Here is a 23,412-nt window from a genome sequence, read left to right as displayed (position 1 = left end):
TCTAAATCCCGGAGTCATCAATTTTTACAAAGTCACATTACCTTGAGTAAAATTTTGCAAATCTGAATTGTGACAGGAAGACTTGTGCCTTCTGTTAAAGTTTAGTCAACTCACTTTATTGTGTGCCATTTTGGTTCATTTCAATTTTATTTTGTTTTCATTATTTCCACCAAGGCTAATTTCTCCCCGTGAATATACCAACAAGATATAAATCTTGGTCAGTTTTTTTTTTTTTTTTTTTTTTTTTTGCCCATAATAAATTACATTATGTGCAGGTTTAGTTGCTGTCAGTTTTATTTTGGATTGGCTCTTTCTACCGGCAATGCTTATTATAAGTTAAAGTAAATGATAGTTTTTATTCATTTCTTAGCACAAAGAGTATGCAGGACAAAGATCAATACTCTGGATGCATGACAGCATCCAAACGGTGGGGTTATGACGTGCTGCTTTCTACCAAGCACTGGTCAAAAAAACAAAAACAAAAACAAAAACAAAAATACAGCATGGGTCACAACATCCAAGGGTTTGGATGCATCCACATTCTGAAAGAAAGCTGATTGACCTCAAATGCGGGGCCACCTATCTCTTTGAGAAGAGAGCACTTGGCCCCAGTGCTCAGTCCCCCAGGGGAGGCCCAGTGGGAAGTTAAAATTTGCACTGAGAGCAAACAGATTATATAGCCTCTGCTTACACAAATGCTGGGCCTTGTCAAGCCTCACCCGCGTGTTTGTGAGGAAGAAAAAGCCAGGGAGGGAAACCAGTCAGCAGAGAAAGGATCTTGGCAAAACCTGCCCTGAAGGTGATAGGAATGCAAGGCTGAGACGCCAGCCTCCCAGCCTGCGGGAGGCTGCACAAACGGTCACATGACTGGGCAGACAGGTTGATGTGTGACAAGCCAGAGCCTGTGGAAAATGCACTCTGGGCTCCCAGGATAGCTGAAATGAGGCTTGTCATTTTAGAAGAAGGGAAGGGGGTCGGAAAGGAGGAGAAAAATGCAGGGCCAGGTTTGTCCTCACATAATCTGCTAGTGGGAAATGTAAAAGCTGGTCAAACTCCAGAAGTAACCACACCTTAGAGTGGACCCTCAGTAACCAGCTCCACTATCCCACCTTGAGCCCGTGGTCCCTGCCCTCAGGTTGCAGATGCCGTGGCCCTGCCCAGACCTGACCTGGCCGTTCAAAGTCCTTTCTACATAGAGGAAATATTAGGCTGACAGAATTAAAAGTTATCTGGCAGCAGATGTTTCCATTATGTGAATCCTGGAAAGGAAACAGTCAACACACTTTTCCTCAGATGTCAATGCTTTTTAAATTGTGTTGTATTGAGGTTGTTCAGGTAGACAGAGACTGATGGGAAGAATCCCAGGCTGAGGGTGGGCTCACTTGCTCTTTTTTAAACTTCATTAATATGTTTGGCTCTTATCTCTACATATGCTGTATTTCAATCAAATAGGAACATATACACATCAGAAATCAATGCCATAGTAAAGATTTCCTTGCTCCAACAATATCCCTCCATTAAAAAAACAAAACAAAACAAAACACAAAACCTGCTAAATCTTCTTAGTAGTCCAAATTTCGGTTTTTCTTCTCAGGCTACATTTTCTGTGCCGAGTTAAAATGAAGCCAGAAAGTTTTTATTCTGACTTCCTAAACAATGATTTATTTATACACTCTTACAAGAACACTCTATTTTGCTATACTTCCTAGCAAGCTTAAACACAGAATAGAATACTTCTGTTTAAAATTATTTCTTTAACTGTACTGAAGAATTCTCATTGAGACAAAATTTAAACATCTTCATTTTAGGTCAAGTCTTTCGTTTCATAATGGCAGAAAATGAGGTTCAAAGTGGCTTCGCCAAGGTCACAGTGCCAGACCAGACGTCCATGCAACTCTACCTGTCTAGCCCAGGTATCTCTGAATGATAGGAAACTGCCCTTAAGACAGGGGAGCACTCCAAAGATCAATCTGACATAGGCTGACTCCTACTTTTCCATTGGGAGAAATTGAATCTTCAAGGCCTGTTTGGTGTGAGCATGTTCCCCTACTCCCCATCTCTGTATTCTAAGTGGGGTTTAATGGATTTGAGATGGGCTGGATTCCAAAGTGCATGCCAAGATGGAATGCAAATCAGTTCAGATTCATGAAATCCCCTTCTGTGCTGCTCACTGATGGATGTCACATAAACCAAGCTGTCAATCAAAGTGGACAGTGGTCAAGTGGTATGGCTTCATTTTTCTTTCTTGGTATTCTTTTTTCTTTTTATTGAAGAAAACTCAGAAATCTTTCAGACAGGAGAGAGAAAAGAAAGAAAAATTCACCCCTTCAACACCTCCTCCATTTCCACCATTATGTCCACATTCCTCTTTTCCATCTTCCGTCTGAAGTCAAGAGCATTGCCACTAGAGGGCAGCATGAATTTAGGAAAAACAGCAGCTTTCTTAAAAAAATGATGGCAACTATTCAGGAAGGGCCATTAAAGGCACACTGTGCTTTTGGTCACCAATTATAAGTTCTGTAATGATCAATATGTCATGTTTGCTCAATCTATACTGAAGGCTTTCTGGGAATGGGGCAACCAAACAACCCCGTTTTGGATTCCCCTAGCCTTGATTCTGAAGACTGATTTTCTTTGCCATCAGTTGCTCTAATTCATCTTCCAGGCTCAGGGGTTGGGGATGTTTACATAATACCTGCATAAATATAAAGAAGTATGCAAACTAATATACAAAGAAAAATACCTGCATTTCCTAGAAAAATATCATTTTCATTGCAGAAATCCAAAAGGAAATATGCTACCCAATGGCATGGAGTTAGCAATTATTGTGACAGCAAAAAAAGTAGAAAACTCAAAAACAAAACAAAATAAAACTGGATCAATAAAATATACAAAAGATGTGTATACTCCATCCACAAAATCATAGCTGCCCAAACCCACCCAGCTATCATCTTCCCTCTTAGAGTATCTGGTCCAGACTAATCAGAAAAGAGAGACAGTGGGTGCCTGGGTGGCTCAGTCAGTTAAGCATCTGCCTTTGGCTCAGGTCATGATCTCAGGGTCCTGGGATCAAGCCCTGCACAAGGCTCTCCACTCAGTGGAGAGTCTGCCTCTCCTTCTTACTCTCCCTCTGTGCTCTCTCAAAAATAAATAAAATCTTTTTAAAAAAAGAGAGGAGGGAAGGAAGGAAGGAAGGCAGGCAGGCAGGCAGGCAGGCAAAAGCAGCTCAAATAAAAATAAAATAATAATTCCAGCTTCTCTTTGACCACTATTTGGTGCCCATCATTAGTCTCTGGTACATGGGTCAGTTTTTATTTTCATGGCCTGACAGCAAATGACCACTTCCCTTTAGGAGAAATGAGATACCCATGGGTTTCCAGGGATTTCAAGATTATCATTATTTTTAAAATAGCAATAAAGGTATAACATTCTAGAGCATGGCATTTTAAATTAGAATTTTTTAGGAGTAAAAGCAATGAGTAGATTCAATCAGAGAAGGGAGTAAACAAAAATCGGTGTTACTAGACCAGGGGAAGTAGAGCTGAGTGCAGGTGGGGCTCTCCATCTCAGCTGAGAGACCTTTCACGTGGTCAGCGAAGCATGTGTAAAATGGCTCTCACACACTTTCTTCCCATACACTTTCTTTCCTCATATAACAGTCATGCGATTGACTAGCCGCTAGGGGAATGTTGGGTTCCAGTTAACTAATTAAATTATCTCATTAACTCATGACTAACTAGAAACCTTTCTGATTTTTCTCTCGTACCTCAACACTATGTAAAACCAAAGTCAGCTTCATTGTCTTACCAGGTATATCACAGTGACCACAAATGAGGATTTCTTTGAGTATCTATAGGGAGGATGATACAGTTTAGAAGCTTAGCTGGAATGGGAAGACTGTTCATTGAACATTTCTCAAGGTCTTAGGATCTCCTTTATGTATGAGCTCCAAAAGGGTAGAGATGACAACTTTTCATCCTTGCTTCATGAGGCTCAGGGCATGTAGGTACTCAGTAGATTATTTTTTGTGTGTGGAATAAATGAAAGAATCCTAGGATGCAACTTTCCCTTGCACCAGAATCACCTGGAAGGCTTGATAAAACAGACTGCTGAGCCCCATCCCCAGAGTTTCTGATTAGTGGGTCTGAGATAGGGCCAAGAATTTGCATTTTTGCTAGTTCCCAGGTGAGAGTGATGCTGCTGATTAGGGGACCCCACTTTAAGAAACACTGTTCTAGGAAAACCCAAGGGACTCCTTTTTAAAAAATAAAACCCTTGACATTAGCTTTTATTCTTATAAAATTAAGATCACACAAATTCAGAGACAGAAAAGCTAGTTAACTGAGGGTCCTAGTGTATTGAGTTTTAGTAAATGAGTTACTGTCTCCAAACAACATTCTGAAAACCAATGGCACCTAAAATTAATAATAATAATTATTATTATAATTATAATAATTGTGCCAGCTCTTTAATAAGAAACAAAAAACCATAAAAGTCTAAATTTAAGTGATGTGTAGACTGTATTAACAGAAGAAAAGAAGAAAAGAGTTGTTTGGATAAGTAGAGTGGAACTGAACCTGGAAACCATAATTTATGAAGTATAGGAAAAAAAAAACTTGCAGAAAAAATTTCCCAGAAAGTCTTTAGCTTTTCTCTAAAAGGATAGATTCTTAAATGAACAAATCAGAGCAGTGGGGGTCCTCCTGCAGAGTTTGAATGGGAATTCTGGCTTTGCTCTCAAGCACAAATTTGCTTTTGGGTTTCAGATCTGCTCCTATTAGAAAGCTTACATCAAAAGGGGGGAAAACATCCACAGTTCTGTCTAGTTCTTCAAGCTAAAATTTCTCAAGAGAGTCATTGAAAATAAAGACAAGTTGCTTTTTTGTTTTTTTTATTCTTCAAGCTGCAAAAAAAAAAAAAGAACCTCTCAACTAAAATTAAGCAGAGCCAATAACAACTAGGTTTGTCATAATTTAAACTCTGCAAGGATTGGGGGAAAGACCTTCCTTCTTGGGCGCATTAGTCCAGCCTCCATCTGCCCTTCATTAGAATCCAAACAAACTTTTCCTGTACTGATATTACTATAATCTTTCCTAATTCCAGGACACTCTAAATTGCTTTCTCCAAAAGGAAAACAAAAGGAATCTGCTGATATATGAGCTAACTGAAAGAAGTTTGCATTATATAAAAAAAAAATATGTTGTTGCAGAAAGCACAGCATAATTCTTGGGCACTAGCAAATCTCAATGCCAAATGCCAAAATATTTTCATTATTTCCTGATCTTTGACTTCCCATCCTTTAACCTGCCTTGGAAAAATAAAAAGTCCATATATATGCTAATGCTAATGAAAGAAACTATAGGTTAAGTAAGAATTAATAGTAGAAAGCAGTTTATAAGAGCCATATGAACCTCTTCTACATTTTTTTTTACCCAAGATAAAGACAAAGTAAACAGTAGAAGAACATATTATAAGGGCCTTCATTAGGGGCAGGCTCATTAAAACTTAATGAAGGCACCAGAGTCTCTCCAACAATATTAAGAGGGGTGCACTTTTTACCTATCAGTGGAATGGCCTGGTTGGAGAGACATTGCTGACAATGGGTGGTACCAGGTATTATCTGTCTCTGGAACATACTACTTTGATGGCTTGGGATATTACCCCTTTTATTTGGCTGGCTTGAATTCGTCAGGATTCACCCTGTGGTGAGTTAACATGCCTCCATATTGAAAAAAAATTGCCCATGGGCCAATGTGAGCCTCGCACCTAATAGAATACATCTGGCTCTGACAGTTTGATGCCCAGCTCTGAGCCACATTCGGCAACACAAATTAACAGCGTAGACATTGCCCACGCTGAGCAGGAAGTAATAACCTGCTACCTGCTACTTGGCCAAAATCTCATTATAAGCCATTACGGTAATTGAGGGCCAAGACTCTGTGGATATTAGACTCCCCGAGCGCCAGTCATTAGTTCAGCAGAAGAAAGACTCTGAACGGAGGGGGCGGTGGGGCCGACTGAGGAGAAACTGTTTTGGACCATAGCGTGAATTCCTTCTACAGGGTGCTCTGTGGCTCTGGGAGCTCTGGGAGCTGTTTCTCTTTTGCCCCAAAGTCCACACGACCTCTGGGGGTGGGTAGGGGGGGTGTCAGGACTCCAGGATGCTGACGTAGTTCTTGGTAGGCCTCCAATAATGCTATATAATTAAAATTTGGTTTAAGTGAATATTGAGGATAGCCACAAAGGGAAGAAGAAGGCAAAAGAAGTCAGAATGCTCCAGAATAATATGGGTAGAAGCTGGAGTAGAGAGAGAGAGGAAGAGGGAAGCCACCTGTTTTCCCCAGAAAATGGACCCTCTCTAGAATTACTGCACCTATATGGGCTTCCATTCTTCTGTAGGGAGTAAGGCCAGTCCCTTTATCCTGGAAGACTGGCCCTCTTAGTCTCTGTCCAGGGTTGGGCAGCTAGGGATGAAGTGGTGTGGGTTTGGTAGAGGGAAACAGGACAGAAGTCCAGTGGATCAATCAAACAGCAGATCAATTAACCTGGTTTTTGGTACCATGAGGACGGTTCTGGACTGTAGTAACCATGACAGCTATCAATAAATATCTCTTAGAAAGAGTTACAGAGGGCCAGGGAAAGGAGTAATTGAAAATACAATAAACCATCTCCAGAAATTCCTTCTTATCGTGCTACATACAAATCCCTCCTCCACCCCCACACTTCACACACACCCCAACAAGAACCCAATTCTCCAATTATGGGAGCATGTTTATGCCAGGTTTTACCTCGGTTATACTCAGGGGTATCCTAAAACTTCTGAGTGCCAGGTCTTCTCCAGAAATGACTAGAAGCCTAGTTAACAAATCTTCCTGGGCATCCACAAGTTTCCATCGCATCCTACGCCATGTGTCAGTGAAAGGATCCCTGGTCTTGGAATTTTCAAAGAGTCGGTATTTGGGGGGAAATAACACTTTGGTGGAGGAGAGAGGATGCTGCTGAGCATGAGGACATCTGTGAATAGCAGGTGCGCACTCAGGACACCCTAAGACGGTCTTCCTGTCTCAGCCACACCAGCCTCTCAGTGTTTCTCTTCACCTAGAGGGTTAAGTACAAGCTGGATGGAGCCTATGAAATGGCTGCTGTTCGCACAAGTGAGGCCTTCCCTCTAACTAGATCCTTCAGGAAAAAACAAATTAATCAACAGCGAGCTGAAGTGGGTTTAATGATTGCATTCTGCATACAATCAGCTTTTCCCTTTTCAAGGGCCATCAATATGTCAAGGGAAGACATATCTGAAGGATATAGCTCTTAACATCAAGGTTATCTATTCTGCACAAGGCTCCCACTCCTCGCTGGGCTGATACTCCACGCTGCCTCTGTCTAACATTTTCATCAACTCTGTAATCAATCAAGGTAATAATGTTGTGCAAAAAATCAATTAACAACGCAATTAAACTTTCCTTATTATCTCAAAGGGCTGAAATAATACCTAAAGGGAAGATAGACTCACTGAACGCAGACATCCATAATCCAATGTGAAAGTGAATTATGAGGTTGGACAGATGCAGGCATGTGCGGGTGCTGTTATTTTCCAGGGGTTATATCTCATCGTGGCAGTGTATCAGTCAGCCCCAATCCCAGACCCTAAAATTCCAAATTACTTTTAAGAAATATATGATGTACAATATCCATTCCATATTCTTTTAAAGATAACCCCCTCCCCTCCAAAAAAATTGAACAGCCATATTATTCAAAGACAAAATGATCTTTCAACAAGAACATAAAATATAAAAGCTATAATAACATTTACATCTGTATAGCACACATCTCTGTAAATGCAGGTCATCTATTATACATAATCTGCAGAGCCTAAGAGGCCCGGGATGCGGCACAACATTTAAAACCCAAATGCGTGAATGTGCAGACTCCTATGGGAAGGCTGTGACTTCCCCCAAGTGGAGGTCTCACCCATGCCTGCCACAGGCGCACGCATGCACACACGTACACACACGCAGGTAGAAGCATCCGGAACACCAGAAGTATCACTCATTTAAAATGAGAATGACTATATTATTTAGCAATTACACTCAGCTTGCCCTGAAACGCTGTCCTTAAGAATCGAGCACTTATAGTACATAAAAGAGACGACTATTAACCTTTTGCTGCAATGAGGACTGCGAAGGGCTTGAAATTTCTCAGTGAAATAGGATACATAGTAGAAAAAGAGGAAGGGGTTCCCTGACATTTACAGAGCTCATATTAAACTGTTCAGGACCCACATGCAATGGTCTGGCTCCAACAAGACAGAAGGGGAAACAATGACCAGAAGAAGGAAGGTTAAACAAACAAACAAACAAACATCAAAGCAAAAGCCAGCAAACAAAAAGTGCTGATCAAATACGGACATTATTTGAATATCCTCTTAACTCCTGGAAATAAAACACAGCAACACTTAAAGGATCACTATGAACAGATGTCAAATGCCAATGCCCGCACAAAAATCACCTCCCTGCACTCATCCTTCTCCATCATGGCACCAGAGGCTTCCCTATGGCAGAGTGGGAGGATCTCACAGCATATATGGAGAGCCTAGGAGATCCCTGGAAATTCATAGGAGCCAAACGAACTGATCCAGAAAAGCACAATTCCAAATTTGGGCCTCAGAGAGTTATTTGAATCAGAACAAGGAAGGATTTCGCTGTGTTTCTTGATCAAACGTGTTGCTACGTGAGCTCTAGGTTTTGGTAACATACAACTATTCTCCTAGCGGTGTGGATTTCCACATATGCCACTTGGGAGTTGGGCACATATCGGCGCTTGAAAATATCATTGCTCAACAATGAATTCCTTTATTGCAAGTCACTCACTTGCAACAAGGACCCATCTTCTTAAGCCAACTTTCCCCATTTTCAGCACAGCAAGGAAGCAGGACTGAGCCCCAAGTGCAGATGTACATGAACAGTAAAACAAGACAAATGCATACAAGCGCTTGCTCTGTAATTTCTTAAGAAAAATAAGAAAGCAAATCGTGATGTACTTTTTGGTACAGAATTTCAACAGAGAAATCGAACAGGTTAGTGAATCCTGCCATTTCTCTAACCTTACGGAACATAATTAATATGTTTTCATTTTCAATGACTATATTGTGTGTGTATCAACTGGAACTGCTCCTGCTGTGTATTTGATTCCACTGACGATGGGGTGGGTTGGATTTTAAATGATGTGTGAGCACTTCTGTTCTTTCCGTGCTCTGGTTTATGTGTTATTCATGACTTGCATTACAGACATGGCTGATACACAGATGTAAATGTTATTAAATCTTTTGTATTTTAGAGGCTTTGTGAAAGGCTTCTTTGTTTTCAAATAATTCTCTTAACCACCAGAAATAACCAGTAATACATGACAATGTCTTGGGAATTTTTTTTTCCACTGAATTTTCTGATGATGAGATTTTCTCCTCTCTACTGCTATTTTTTCATCAAAAAAAAAAATGTGGGATAAGTTGGCAGATGGAAGAGTTACATCTTCATACTACCAGTCAAGAACAAATTCATGAGTGTGTATGTATGTGCCTGCACAAGTGTGTGTTGTGTTTTGTGTGTATGTGTTACACATGGGTGCCTGTGTGTGCACTGTTTTATGCGTGCTGTGGGTCTTGTAGTAAATCATGTTATATATGTTGTATGTCTTACTTTTGTCTGTGTGCATCTCGAGTATGACTGTGTTATATGCGCACATGGTGTGTATGTGGGTGTGAATATGTTGACATCATTACGCTGGATCAGAGCTCAAAGTTGCCAATTCTCAATTGCCTGCCAAAGAAGCAGTTGCCTTACTGCATTTTGGTATCTGACATAATTTTTAATCTGTTTTCACTTTGCTCCATCCTCTTCACATTTCTTAGGATTTCAACAGAAATGTGGCAGAGGATAAACCTCTTCATACAGACAGCACTTAATCAGTCTGTGCCTCTTACTGGTTCACTTTTCTTTATTGATTTTAAATTTAAACGATGCTCTGAGGCTGAACAATGCACCTCCACAAATATAGCTGACTTCACTAAAGGAGGTCAAGAAAGACAGAGATGTGTGTTTCAGTCCTGAGGTTAGTAGCCCAACTTCAAAGAGCTCTAAAAGGAGAGAAGGCTTGGGCCCTCTCCATCCTCAGGGCAGTGTGGCTGATTTCAGATGTGCCCCTTTTAGAAGCACAAGAAAGGTCATATCAACTCTGGGAAATGTGGAGGAGTCCAAAGATCAGGTTCTAGCTCCAGGTCTATAGTATGTGTCCTGTGCAACTTGTTCAATTGTTCCGGACCTTGGTTTCTTAGTGTCTGGAGAAAACACTTCTTACGTCTGTTCTAATAATATAATCGCTATTATCATCTAAGTATATTTTCTATGCTGTGCATAGCTCATATGGTTGACACAAAGATAGAGATCTTTCTCTTTCCATGTCCCTCTCTTCCTTTCCTTGGTTTGTCCCCTTTCCTCCTAGAATATCTATGACCCTCATACTCCCTCTCCCCTTTCTTGGGGTTTCAACTCTAGAGTTAAAATATAACTGTCCTGGCACACCTGGGTGGCTCAGTCAGTTAAGCATCTGCCTTCGGCTCAGGTCATGATCTCAGGGTCCTGGGATCGAGTCTCGCATCGGGCTCCCTGCCCAGTGAGAGTCTGCTTCTCCCTCTGCCTGCCACTCCCCTTGCTTGTGCTCTCTTTCTCTCTGTCAAATAAATAAATAAAATCTTTAAATATATATATAACTGTCTTCTTTCAGATGCATGTCCCTCCACACCTTTTCTAAGAATCAACTAGTTTTCTGATCACTAATTCACATGAGGCTATTAACAGAGTTTCATAACTTCGATAAAATATTTTAATTTTAAAAACAGACACATTAAAAACTAGATGAACTGAATGAACCTTTAATGAAATTTCAGGCAAAACAAGTAAGTGGGGAAACACTATGTGCCAGGAACAATCCATGATACCCAAAATTAAGAAGAAAAGAAAGGGAGAGACTCTTTTTACATTTGCGGAACTGACAGGCCAGTAAGGCAGATGACTTGTCAAATAAAAATAACTGCAATAAAATTTGCTATAATAATATTATGTACAAAATGTTATGCAAACATAGAAAAAAGATTAGCTCTACCTTGCGGAGTGATGGGGTAGCAGAAAGCATAAAAAAGCCATTTTCTCTATATGTATTTCCCTTTTTACTTAAGCCACAGATATAATATTTGTTGTTAATAAGTTAGACAATACAGAAGGCATATTTAAAAACGTATTACTCCTCTCACGATTTCCATGATCACCTGATATACAGTGAATCCCAGGATATACTGCTGGAGAGATGTAAATGTACGTATAGATATATAGAGATGATAGAAATATAGGTATAAATGTAGGTATATAGATATACAGAGATCCAGCTATAGACAGAGTATAGATGTAGACATAGGCATACAGATATATAGAGATAAAAATGTTGATACAGGTGTGTGTGTGTATATATACTGCATATATATATTACATAGATATGGAGAGATATGGATGTAGATGCAGGACATAGTGCTAAGTAAAAATGCAAGGAACCAAAAAGTACATAAACTCAGTTACTTTTGGGTAAGAAAGAAGTAAAAATAAGATTAAAAAAATAAACACACCTCTTCATCTATGTTTTACAAAAAGAAATATGGGAGGGATAAACCATAGACTAGTAAGAATGACTATGTGTAGTGGGTAAGTGAAAATAGGGTGGCGGGCATCGGGATGGAGCTCAGACTTCTCTGAATATATCTCTTTATATTCATATATTTCACATATTCAAAAGTGAATACAAAAGGATGGAAAAAGCAAACCCTAAAACCAAATACACCTGGAGAAAAAAATGAACCTAACTGCATATCAAATCAATAACATAATGACACAAGAACAGAAAATCAAGTAATTTTGGAACACCATACTTCAACTGCACACCTGAGTGAGATATATTCTGAGGAAAAAAAATACAAGCAAAGAAATCTTGAGCTTTACTTAGTAAGCTTATTGATGTTAGTTTTACTGCCATTATAATTCTCATATTATTTTGTGTGTATTGTAGGGTAAAGAAAACATGTACATACACTGAAGTATTGGGAGTTAGTAGTTCACTGTGAGAGAAGGGAAAACAAAGAATGAGGGAAGATGTGGTAGGCAGAATAATGGTCCTCAAGATGTCCATCCACACTCTGACTTCTGGAAACTGTACTATAATATTTCACTTGATAAAAGGAACTTTGCTGAAGTGATAAAGGGTATGGACTTTAGGTTGGAGACATTATTCTGAACTGTCTGGGCTCTACCTAATCCCACAAGTCCTTAAAAAGGCAAGAAGCTCTAAAGACTGTGGTCACAATGGGAGATGTGACAAGGATCAGAGAGATGAAACGTCCCCACTGTGAAGGTGGGAGAAGGGACCTGGAGCCAAGGAATGGGGGTGGGGGTGCCTCCAGAGCTGGAGAAGGCAAGGAAATGGATGCTTCCCTGTGAGTCTCCAGAAAGGAACACAATCCTACCAACACCTTGATTTTAGCTCATTGAAGAGCCATGTTAGACTTCTGACCCACAGAACTAAAGGATAATGAATTGGTGTTATTTCAGCCATTCAGTCTGAGTAATTTGTTATGGCAGCCCTAGAAAACTAAATACGGAAAGTGATGATGGTGACGATGATGGTAATGAAAACTGCAAATCTAAATTGGAGGGAATATAAGAAATGATTAAAACTCACATATGTATGAATGTGTGTCAGACAACTGGCACCTAGAAACTGATTCCCCCCAAAATACTGCCATCTAAAATAACCAGGATGTGGGCAGGAAATATACAAAGTGTCTGAAACATCTTGTGCCGGAAAGCAGGTCATGAACGCAGAAGGTGGCTTGAAGATCCTCTCTCTAGCCAAATTTGGCACTATTTGATATCAAAATGAATTATGAGAGTAATTAATTTGACACATTGAATTGAGAAGAAAGCTATGAGTTAATAATGATACTTCAGTACATAAATAAATATAAGAGAAAAAGCTCTTATTTAATGAATGCCTGCTAATTAATTTCCAAAATTGGAAAAATCACCATATTCTAATGTAGTAATTCCAGCAAGTATTATCAACAGATGCTACAAGTATTGGGTGAAAGTTTATTGGAGAAGAAAATATTCACACAGCCTTAGATTGCCACTGTTTAGGTTACTTATTAATTATAAAGGGGAACATATACCTTTAGAGTGGATCAATATGGCAGTAACCACATTAACCAAATGATCAACCAGCATTACTACGAAAGGGATCATTAAATATGATGTGCCTCTCAACATGATGAAATAGACCCAATATCACCAACATTTGGCAAAATGTTAAACCTGAATCAATTTATGAGTGAGCAACCAGAAAAATCTGGAATATGGGAAATTCTACAATGACACTGACTTGGGCTTTTGAAAAAAACAAAAAACCAGAAACCTAAATGTCATGAAAAGCAGGAAAGTTGGGAGGTGTGCCCCAGCATATATGAGAATCACCTGGAGCACTTGTTAACAACAAAGATTACTGGGTCAGCCCCCAGAGTTTCTCTTTTAGTGGGTCTGGAGTGGGGCTCCAGCATTGCAAGTTCTGACAATTTCTCTAGTGATCCTGATGCTGCTGGTCAGGGGGGTCACCCTTGAGAACTCCTGCACTGGATTAAAAAAGAAATAAAAGCCTTGACAACCAAATGCAAACTTTGGTTGGATATTAGATTAAAATGAAAGTTATAAGAGACATCATTGGAAAGATTGAGGAAATTTAACTATGGACTGTATAGTAGACAATGGTTTGAGTTATTTTTTTTTTAAGATTTTATGTATTTATTTGATAGAGAGCTAGCGCAAACAGGGGGAGCAGCAGAGAGAGAGGGAGAAGCAGGCTCCCCACGGAGCGGGAAGCCTGACACCAGGCTTGATCCCAGGACCCTGGGATCATGACCTGAGAGCTGAAGGAAGCTGCTTGACCAACTGAGCCACCCAGGCACCCCGAATTAATGTTAATATTCTTAGTATTTTGTTGTTTTGTAAGAAACAGTCCTTATCTTAGGATATTCATGCCGAACTATTTAGGGCTGAAGTGTGATGGTGTCTGCAATTTATTTAAATGTCTCATAAAAAATGTGTGTAGACACATGCAGACTCATAGACATACAGAGAGAGAGAGCAAATGTGGCAAAATATTAACAGTGAATTTAGGTAAAGAATATATGTGTGTTCAATGTACTATTCTTTTGACTTTCCTATAGGCCTGAAAATTTTCACAGTAATAATTTTGGAGGAGATTGCTTGTTTATCTTGGCATATGATCTTTGTAAGTGTACGGTAATGACCCCGAGAATAATCTCCAAATCTGTGTTAACTTTCTTTGCCTTCTCTTCTCTGGATTCCATCAGGTGACCTATTTAAGCCTTTTGGTTAGCACTGATTGAGATCCTTTCAGGTCAAAATGTTTTCCACAAACAGCACTTTGCTATTCAAAACAGAATAATTGAGAGTGAAAAATTATCAGTCCCTGCTACGGCAATCCCATCACTCTGTGCCTTCCTCTTTCTAAACACACACACACACACACACACACACACGGACATACACACATGGACACGGACACACACAATCCATATATACAATCCATCTTTTATTTTTAAGATTTTATTTATTTATTAGAGAGAGAGCATGCACACGCACAAGTGGAGGTGGCGAGGGGCAGCGGGAGAGGGAGAAGGAGACTCCCAGCTGAGCAGGGAGCCCGACACGGGACTCAGTTCTGGGACCCTGAGATCATGACCTGAGCCAAAGGCAGACACTTAACTGACTGAGCCACCCAGGTGCCCCTACACTCCATCCTTTCATTCCTTCCTTCTATCTTTCCTTCACAAAAATGTATAAGGTCATGTTTAATTTGCATCACAACATGCCTGACTAGCAAAGTACTTATTTACTCAGTTATTAGTCATGCCTTCTTTCATTACATAGCTATTTCCTGAGGTCCTACTATGTGCCTGTCAGTGCTCTTACAGATGATGATATGGTAAGGGGAGAAGGTCTCAGCTCATGGACACTACAACCCAGTGGGGGAAGGAAGGCAATAAGTAGACAAAATTTAAGGCCAACTAATACTTTCAGATATAAATATAATGAAGGTGGTAAAGAGTAAGAAGTTTGAACTAAGAAATAGGATACCTTGGTGCTAGTACTAATTGTTCTATATTCCAGGCTTGTGAATTTTGGCAGGTCACGTGAATTATTTGAGCCTTGATTTTCATGTCTAAAATAGGAGTAATAATCCTTGCCTATGTACTCCCTCATCACCTGACTATAAGGAACTCCACCTACTGAATAGCATTTATTGTCATTGCCAAATGATAGCATATCTTGTGATGATTGTCGTAATTCTTATAATAACGAGGCATCTTATAACTGTCCCACTACTATATTAGTGAGGATTATGCAAGCTGCTATAACAAACAAGCTCCATAATTTCAGTGACCTAACACAACGGAAGTCTATGTCTCCCTTACCCAAATGTCCAATGCAGGGAGCCTCCTCTATGTGATTGCTGTGGTTCTGCCATCTCCTGTAAGTCCTGCCATTGGGAAAAGTGAAGGAGGCAGAGCCACTCCTCAAAAGGCTTGGTTGTGGAATGAGACACATCTCTTCCATTAACATCTCTTCAGCTAAACCACATTCATCTAACCACATCTAACTTCAAGGGAGACGGAGTTGAAGTCCACCTTTGTGGTCCCAAAAGGGGAAGAAAATGTGTATTTTATTGAGAAAAAGCGATCTCTGCTATTATGACCAAAATGTGTTTTTTCCTTACACATTCTTACTTAATGTGGAATATTGTAATATGGTAAAGAGAAGAGAAAGGGTAATTTTACAGTCAGTTAAATACTTGTTCTGGGCTAAGTACCAGGCACAATACCATACTGATGTTTCACCTGTATAGCAAAGCACAGTACTATCACAGTGCCTGGCGCATAAAAGGCATTTCAGGATGTATTCATAGGTTAATGAATGAACGAACATCCACTAACCCAAGCCCCATGAGAGCAGAAAGTCTGATCTGTTTACTACAGTCTCTTGGGTGCCTAGCTCTGTGCTCAGCATGGAGTGGGCAATAAATATATACTAATAATTTGTTTTAAAACCTAAAGTTATATTTTGTTCCCTGAACTGGGCATATGCATTTATAGCATACTCTTGGAGCAAATATTTTTATGACACATTTAGTTATGTCAGAATAATTCCAAACCATCCAGGCTTTACCTAAATACCCATGAATACTTAAATAACTGACAATTCCACAGAGCCATTATAGCTATATTTTAGTAGCAAAGAGTAATAAGCAAATCAAGTAGACAGCATCTATTTTTTAAATGGAAATCTGTAGGTGCCTTTAGCTGAAAATTAAAAACAAGGGACCCTAACTTCCAAAGAGCCTCCATTAATTAATTAAAGCAATGAATTTGCAAGCTCCTGGGTGACAGTGAGGTGTTCCCAGAGGCCAACATGGTTCTATAAAGGCAACACAACCAACATTAACTGCAATAACACATGTGAACTTGGGTCTTGTATGGCAATCTAGATGTAGTTAACCTCAGTGAGGAAGAGGTGTTCCTCATCAAATTTATACAAAGAAATTGTTTTTCATGATATATTCAAAGGCCAATGAATCCAGATGAATTTGGATAGAGCAGCTTAAGTTGACCTGACATGATCAATGTACTGAAGGTAAAATTGTGAACAGTCGCAATCAACTGACTTTGGGAGAAATTCTACAACGTCCACACTTTACAGGTATTTGTATTCCCTCCCTCCTTTGTCCCCTTCACCTCTCCCTCCCTCTCCCCTTCTATCTACACAGGATCTTGTTTTTCTTCTTTCATTACTGAAATGTCAGCACTCAAATTAAGATCTATTTCAATGACCACATCTTCCTTGAAGAAAATGTGTATTTACTATTACAACCATGAAAATAAGAATTTAAATAAAAATAGGATCTAAAGATCTGAGAGTCATCATGGAGCAACAATTCAACTGAAGTCCACTCTGCAGTGATATTAGATCAGGCATACCAGCTGTATTTTAAGAACACCTAAATAGAAGAATTGCGATAATTAAAGCAATTTAACTTTTTTCATTGACCATTCAGATTTTCACTGCCCTGATCCAAACAATTAATTTCTGTTAATAAATGTTCCTACCCTCAGAAAATCTGAGATGACTTTTCCCCAAACATCCCATGGCATTTCACGTGTAGGACTCCATTCTGCCACATAAAATTCTTCTTATCTTTCAAGACCAAGTTCAAATGGCATTTCTTCTTGGAAGCCTCCACTGATTTCCCTTAGGCAGAATTAGTGGCTCCTTGTTTGTTCTCCCTGTGCACCATTCATTACACAATGATTACACACACCCCACTGTATCATAGCCCATCAGGTCATTATTATTCCCACTTAAATGTAATTTACTTGAACTCAGGGACACTGCTTTATTCATCTTTGAATCTATGGATTCTCTACCATGGGTCTTGGAATTTAAAATGTAGTTAAAATGTTTGCTAAATGAGTGAATGCATGTATGAATGCATTGAGCAAGTGAGCCAGACTTTCTCTGTTTACCAAACAGAAGGCCTAGGAGATCATGAGCAGAATTCGTAATTAAGCCGTAAATAACACAATGATTATCTGATAGCCACAATTATTAAAAGTAGAGGCTTAATGGGTGTGCAACTTGTCTTCTATAAAAAAGCTGAGGCACTAAAGAAGAAATGAAAAACCCAAAGAACCACATGTCTCTTAAAGAAATCAAATTTATAGTTTAATATCAACCTATGAAGATAACTCCAAGTGCAAATGGCTTTAATGGCAAATTCAACCAAGGATTTACCAAAGAATAATATCAATTCTCCACAAACTTTTCCAAAATATTGAGAAGGTGGGAACACTTTCCAATTTATTTTATTGCTTCCAGCATTATACTGATACCAAAACTAGGTAACTATATTACAAGGAAAGAAAACCACAGAACAATATTCCTCGTGTACATGCAAGCAAAAATCTGTAATAAAGTATTAGAAGATTGGATCCAGCAGTACATAACAAGTATAGTACATCATGACTGAGTAGGGTTTATCCTAGAAATGCAAGGTTGGTTCAATATTTAAAAATAAATTTAATATACCACATCAACAGATTGAGAAAAATATAATCATCTCACCTGATGCAGAAAAAAATGACAAAATTCAAAATTCCTTCATGATAAGACCTTTCAAAAACACAAGAATAAAAGGGGAGTTCCTCAATCTTATAAAGGTCACCTACAGAAACCACAGCTAACATCATACTGAAAATGGTAAGACTGAGTGCTTTCCCTCCATTAGGAACAAGATGGGATATCCACTCTCACTTCTGCAATTCAATTCACATGTCTCATCTTCCCATCTGAAATGACCTATGCCCATGTATTCTAGGGACCATGCGGCATGATATCTACCAATCACTCTTGGACGTTAAAGGCAGTTACAGTCCCTGACAGCTACAGCATAGAGGCTGGGAAGATTCTCAAGGGCAGGAAGGGCTTGGGACATGTTGAGCAACACTACAATGAGTGACTCTAATGGGGTGAGGATTTTCTTTCTAACATTAACAGGAAAAGACATAACAAAATTTCTGCCCCTGAACATAATAAGTCCTTAGGCCATCTAACCATTAACATAATAAAAGTTCTCTGTTTTGAGTTTTCTTTTGGTAGAATTATCTTCTGCATCAGGCATGTCCCTGGAGATGGAGGCAGATTGTCCCCCAGAAACATGGCACATCCATAGCCCTTCACAGCATCAGATACTCATTCATTCTATGTGCAAGACACTGTACTGGGTGCTTTAAATTCATCATTCATTTAATCCCTAGCATTAACAGATAGGTTATATTACCCCCAGTCCACAGATGAAGCAAATAAGATTTAGAAAGATTAATAAAATGCATTCAAAAAGATAAAATTATTATAGGAAGAAGCTATGGTTGGCTTTCAGTTCTTCTGATTCAGTGCTTCTTCCATTATCACAAAGATCATTTTAGGGAATGATGAACCAAAGAAGAATGCAAATGAGCAGTATTTCTGTGACTCCAGGCTTTATCAAAAAGTTTTGGGTTTCATCTCATGACAAAATTTTCAAAATTAATTTTCCAGTTATAAATATAAAGCTTCCTCCTTGTTAATGCAAATTTTCAACGGAAAGACATTTTATGGAGCAACACATCAGCAGATTTCTTGCCCCCCTCCTTCTCTTTTTTCCTCCTCATCCTCCACTATCATCATCATAGCTGAGTTTATTGAGCTTCTGGGTGTAGGCACTCTGATGTACATTTCACATGATTGTCTGATCACTTGATCCTCTAAACAACCCAATGAGATGACTAGTATTATTTTTGCCCTTTCTTTCTTCTACAAATTGCCTATAAAATGGATATAAACAAAATTCAAGTCTATGAGTCCTTGGTGTCATGTTTGTGTTCTCCTTGGAGCCCACTAAGTTAGTTTACAATGCAGTTCATGAAAATCCATGCCCATAGTGCTCATTCTCTCTCTCTCTCTCCCCCAGCATCCCTCAATGCTTAAATCTATCACAATATATGATTTGACTTGATGGTTCTGATCCACTGCAAGAAAGAACAGTCCTAAAAAGAACAAAATTCAGAAGGGGGGGAAATCGGAGGGGTAGACGAACCATGAGAGATGATGGACTCAAAAACAAACAGGGTTCTAGAGGGGAGGGGGGTGGGAGGATGGGTTAGCCTGGTGGTGGGTATTGAGGAGGGCGTGTTCTGCATGGAGCACTGGGTGCTATGCACAAACAATGAATCATGGAACACTACATCTAAAACTAATGATGTAATGTATGGGGATTAACATAACAATAAAAAAATTTAAAAAAAAAAACAAAATTCAGTTGCTCTGACATTTTTCCTGTATTCAAGTTGGAAATGAGTCTCTTGGGAGCTTTAAATGGCCCAGTCCTTGTCTTCTCTTTTGGGGAGCCTGTCAATTGACACATATAGACCTCCTCCATGCACCTCTCCTATTAGTGGGCCAAGAGAAGAGCTCAAAGGAAGGCAGGTGGTAGATGCTCCTGATCTTCCTGGAAACTATCTATTTACCTCTCTTTGCCAGTCAGCCCTTATGCTTGGCTTCAAAGACCTTCTTTTTCAAAACTAATGAAAATCCAACCAACAAAGTCAAACCTATTGGATCAAGTCTTCTCATCTCTTCTCATCCCCAAACTACTATACCAGGGGTAGTCTCAGAAATGAGTGCCCTGTTTTCCATGTGAGGTGACAAAGCCTCCCAAACACTTGGCATGCTACTAAAAATACCTGTTCAAATGGGATGTAGTCTCCCTGCAAGAGAAAATCAAGGAAGGGCTAGAATAGAATTAGGTTTCTGAGGCTTCCTTGGTGCCACTAATGTGCTAGACTTCATTAAAATCAACCTGCTATTGAGTGGCAGAATTGGAATTAAAATCGGGAAGCAAGGTTGAATGCCAGTATCCATATTCCCCTTTTATCTTACACACAGACACGCTAAGCTATTGAGCATGGCAGTGTGCTCATTGATGGTGGCCATAAAATAAAAGGGGATGTTATGAAGGGCTCCTGGGACAACTTGTTAAAATATAATCTCTTTGCTTGAGGGAATATCATTATAACCTTGGCTTTTCTTTCTTCCTGCTAGTTGAAACATGGAAATAAGGGCTGGTGCTACAGCAACAATATTGTGACTATAAATCAAACTTGAAGATGGAAGCTGGTCTTTTGGAAGTTAGAACAAAAATAAAAGAATCTTGGGCTCCCAATGGAGTCACACCTGCTATAGACTGCCTATATCTAGGGTTCATGTTATATGAAAGAATCTTGTTAAAGTCATTGCTATTTGGGATGTTTGTTAGTTGCAGCTGAACACAATTCCTAACTTATGCAAACCCTTTTCTGTACTATCACTACTTTTCCTTCTAGAACTATTTGCCTAAACACTATATTATTGTTTGAGGTTAGTTTTTAAGGTATTTCTTATATCTACATCCTCACTGTAAAAAAAATAAAGTGCGAAGAAAAATAATCATGCATAATTTCACTGCCCAGGGCTAAATGCAGTTGACATTTTGATGTTTTGCCTTCCAGTCATTTTTCTATTCCTATATCATAAGCATGGATGAGCTCATATATATCTTTCTTCATTTGTTTTATTGCAGAAATATTTGCCTGCCATATTAAAAATTATCTTAAACATCTTTTAAATTCTACATAATATTGCAAATTCTGTGAATTTGCTATAATTTATTTTGCATTCCTACCTAGTTGGATATTGACTATTTTCTGTATTTTGATGTCATAAATATTACTACGGTGATCATGTGAATGTATAAAGTTACTTTGTTTATGCATTTCAGATTCTTTCCTTTGGACAGATTCCTAAGTGTATCATTATTAGGTCAAAGGATTTAAATATTTTCTAGCCTCAATGCACAGGGCCAAAATGCTTTTCTAAAACAGATCAGTATACATCCAATCCACTCAATAGTACCAAGCATGGTTATGTGATCATCCTAGCTAGTGAAGAAATTATGTTCTAGGATTGTTTTACTTTTTGAGCACTTGATTATTACTGAGAGTGAACACTCTTCATGCCCACCACCACTTGTGTTTCCTACAGTGTTTTATGCACCTTTGTGTCTCCAACATCTACCGTACATCCTGGATCACAGGATAAACTCAATATGGCTTCACCAAAAGATGTGGTTATTTTTAATAACCTTGTATCTGAGATGGCCTGAGAAAAATTGCTTTTGGAATTATTACCAATTAGATTATATACCATGGAGTTTTAGTGTTTGAATACTGATGATCCCACGGAGGACTATAATAGTTACATCTAACACCAAACTTTTTCTATTTATTACACACTGTTCTAAAACTTTAAGTGCATTATTTCATTAAAACTTCATAATAACCCTGTGAGGTAGTTAGTATTAACCTCCCCATTTTAGCATTTAGAAGCTGAGACAGAGAGATGTTAAATCAATGGAACAAGGATTTCAACCTACGCAGTGTAATTCTAGAATGAATTTTTATTCAGATTCTCCAATGTGCATGGAAACTTTTGGGGATATCAAGAGGGGAAAATAAACATGGTCCTGGTCTTCCAAAGTTCAATCTGTTTGTGTAGACAAAATGAAACAGAGTAAATGTGGATAATAACGGTGATAGGAATAACCAATACTTACTGAGGGCCAGACACTGTTCTAAGCACTTACTCCTTTCAAAATATGCATGCTATAGGCACTACTATTATTTTCATTTTACAGGTAAGGAAACTGAAGCAGAGAGATTATGTAATTTGTCTGAGCTTACACAAGTAGTAACTGATGGAGCCAGGATTTGAATCTAGAAAGACTTCAGAGCCTACCTTCTTAACCACTTTGTACAGAACTTTCCATTGTTGCATACAAAAGGCTCAAAAATGGCACATGTCAGTGCATGCTTAATGATCAAAGAGGTAGACCCAATGTGTCAAGTGAATTCAGAAGACAACATGTTCAGAAGATATCATAAGCTGGAACAATTAGGAGTAATCCTACCATCCTTCACTATGAAATCAAAATGGCAGCTAAAGAAACATGGCAGTAGAGAAAAGGCCCAGAATGGAATCAGACAAATGTGGTTTTCAAATTCCAGCTCCACCCCTTCCTAGTGAAATGGGAATAAACACTCTTCTGTAATAAGGTCCTTATAAAGATGGTATAAGTTGCTGTGTATGTGGCATCTAGCAAAATTTCAAGTCTTTCTGTAAGAACACAAAAAATGAGATTTCTCTTACATAGTAGACACTGTGCATTGGCTCCCTTTTATCCTATCTTCCTGTACTATAAGAGCATGAACACTAAAATACTTGATTTTCCAGCCTCCCAATGACATGGTCTGGCAAATGAGAAATAGGCAGATGTCTTTAGAAAACTGTCCATCTACAAATAAAAAGTGAATGCCTTGCAAGGAAAAGACCTTCCCTCTTCATCCTGCCCGGTGAGCTGAAATGATGCCAAGAGGAATAGCAGTCATTCTGAGAACATGAAGATGAAATCCTCATGCTAAGGACAGTGGAATAGAAAGAAAGAGCCTGGGTGCTTACTGACCTCTCTTTTAACCACTGTAACAGTCCTGGATTGTCTACTTCCATCCTTACTTTTACGTGAGAAAAATAAACACATGTTTAGGTCACTATTTATTGGGTTTCTGTCATTTGTAGCTGAACATACGTTTATCTGACGCACTTTCCTCACCAT

The 23,412-nt window shown here is 39.0% G+C and overlaps 1 protein-coding gene and 1 long non-coding RNA gene across 6 annotated transcripts in view; one reads left to right on the top strand and one right to left on the bottom strand.

Moving 5' to 3' along the window:
* The window catches only part of LRMDA (leucine rich melanocyte differentiation associated), a 1,063,938-nt gene that overhangs the window by 13,516 nt on the left and 1,027,010 nt on the right, over positions 1-23,412 (bottom strand). The gene's annotated exons all lie outside the window — the stretch shown is intronic.
* On the top strand, positions 8,894-23,350 carry LOC118022030. Its single transcript, XR_004682367.1, has 3 exons — positions 8,894-9,076; positions 16,739-16,871; positions 20,808-23,350. It is a non-coding gene; the product is annotated as an uncharacterized LOC118022030 (long non-coding RNA).

Source organism: Mirounga leonina, unplaced genomic scaffold, assembly GCF_011800145.1.
Source record: "Mirounga leonina isolate KUSES-001 unplaced genomic scaffold, KU_Mleo_1.0 Mir_114, whole genome shotgun sequence".
Classification (NCBI taxonomy): domain Eukaryota; kingdom Metazoa; phylum Chordata; class Mammalia; order Carnivora; family Phocidae; genus Mirounga; species Mirounga leonina.
This window is presented reverse-complemented; position numbering and strand designations above follow the sequence as displayed.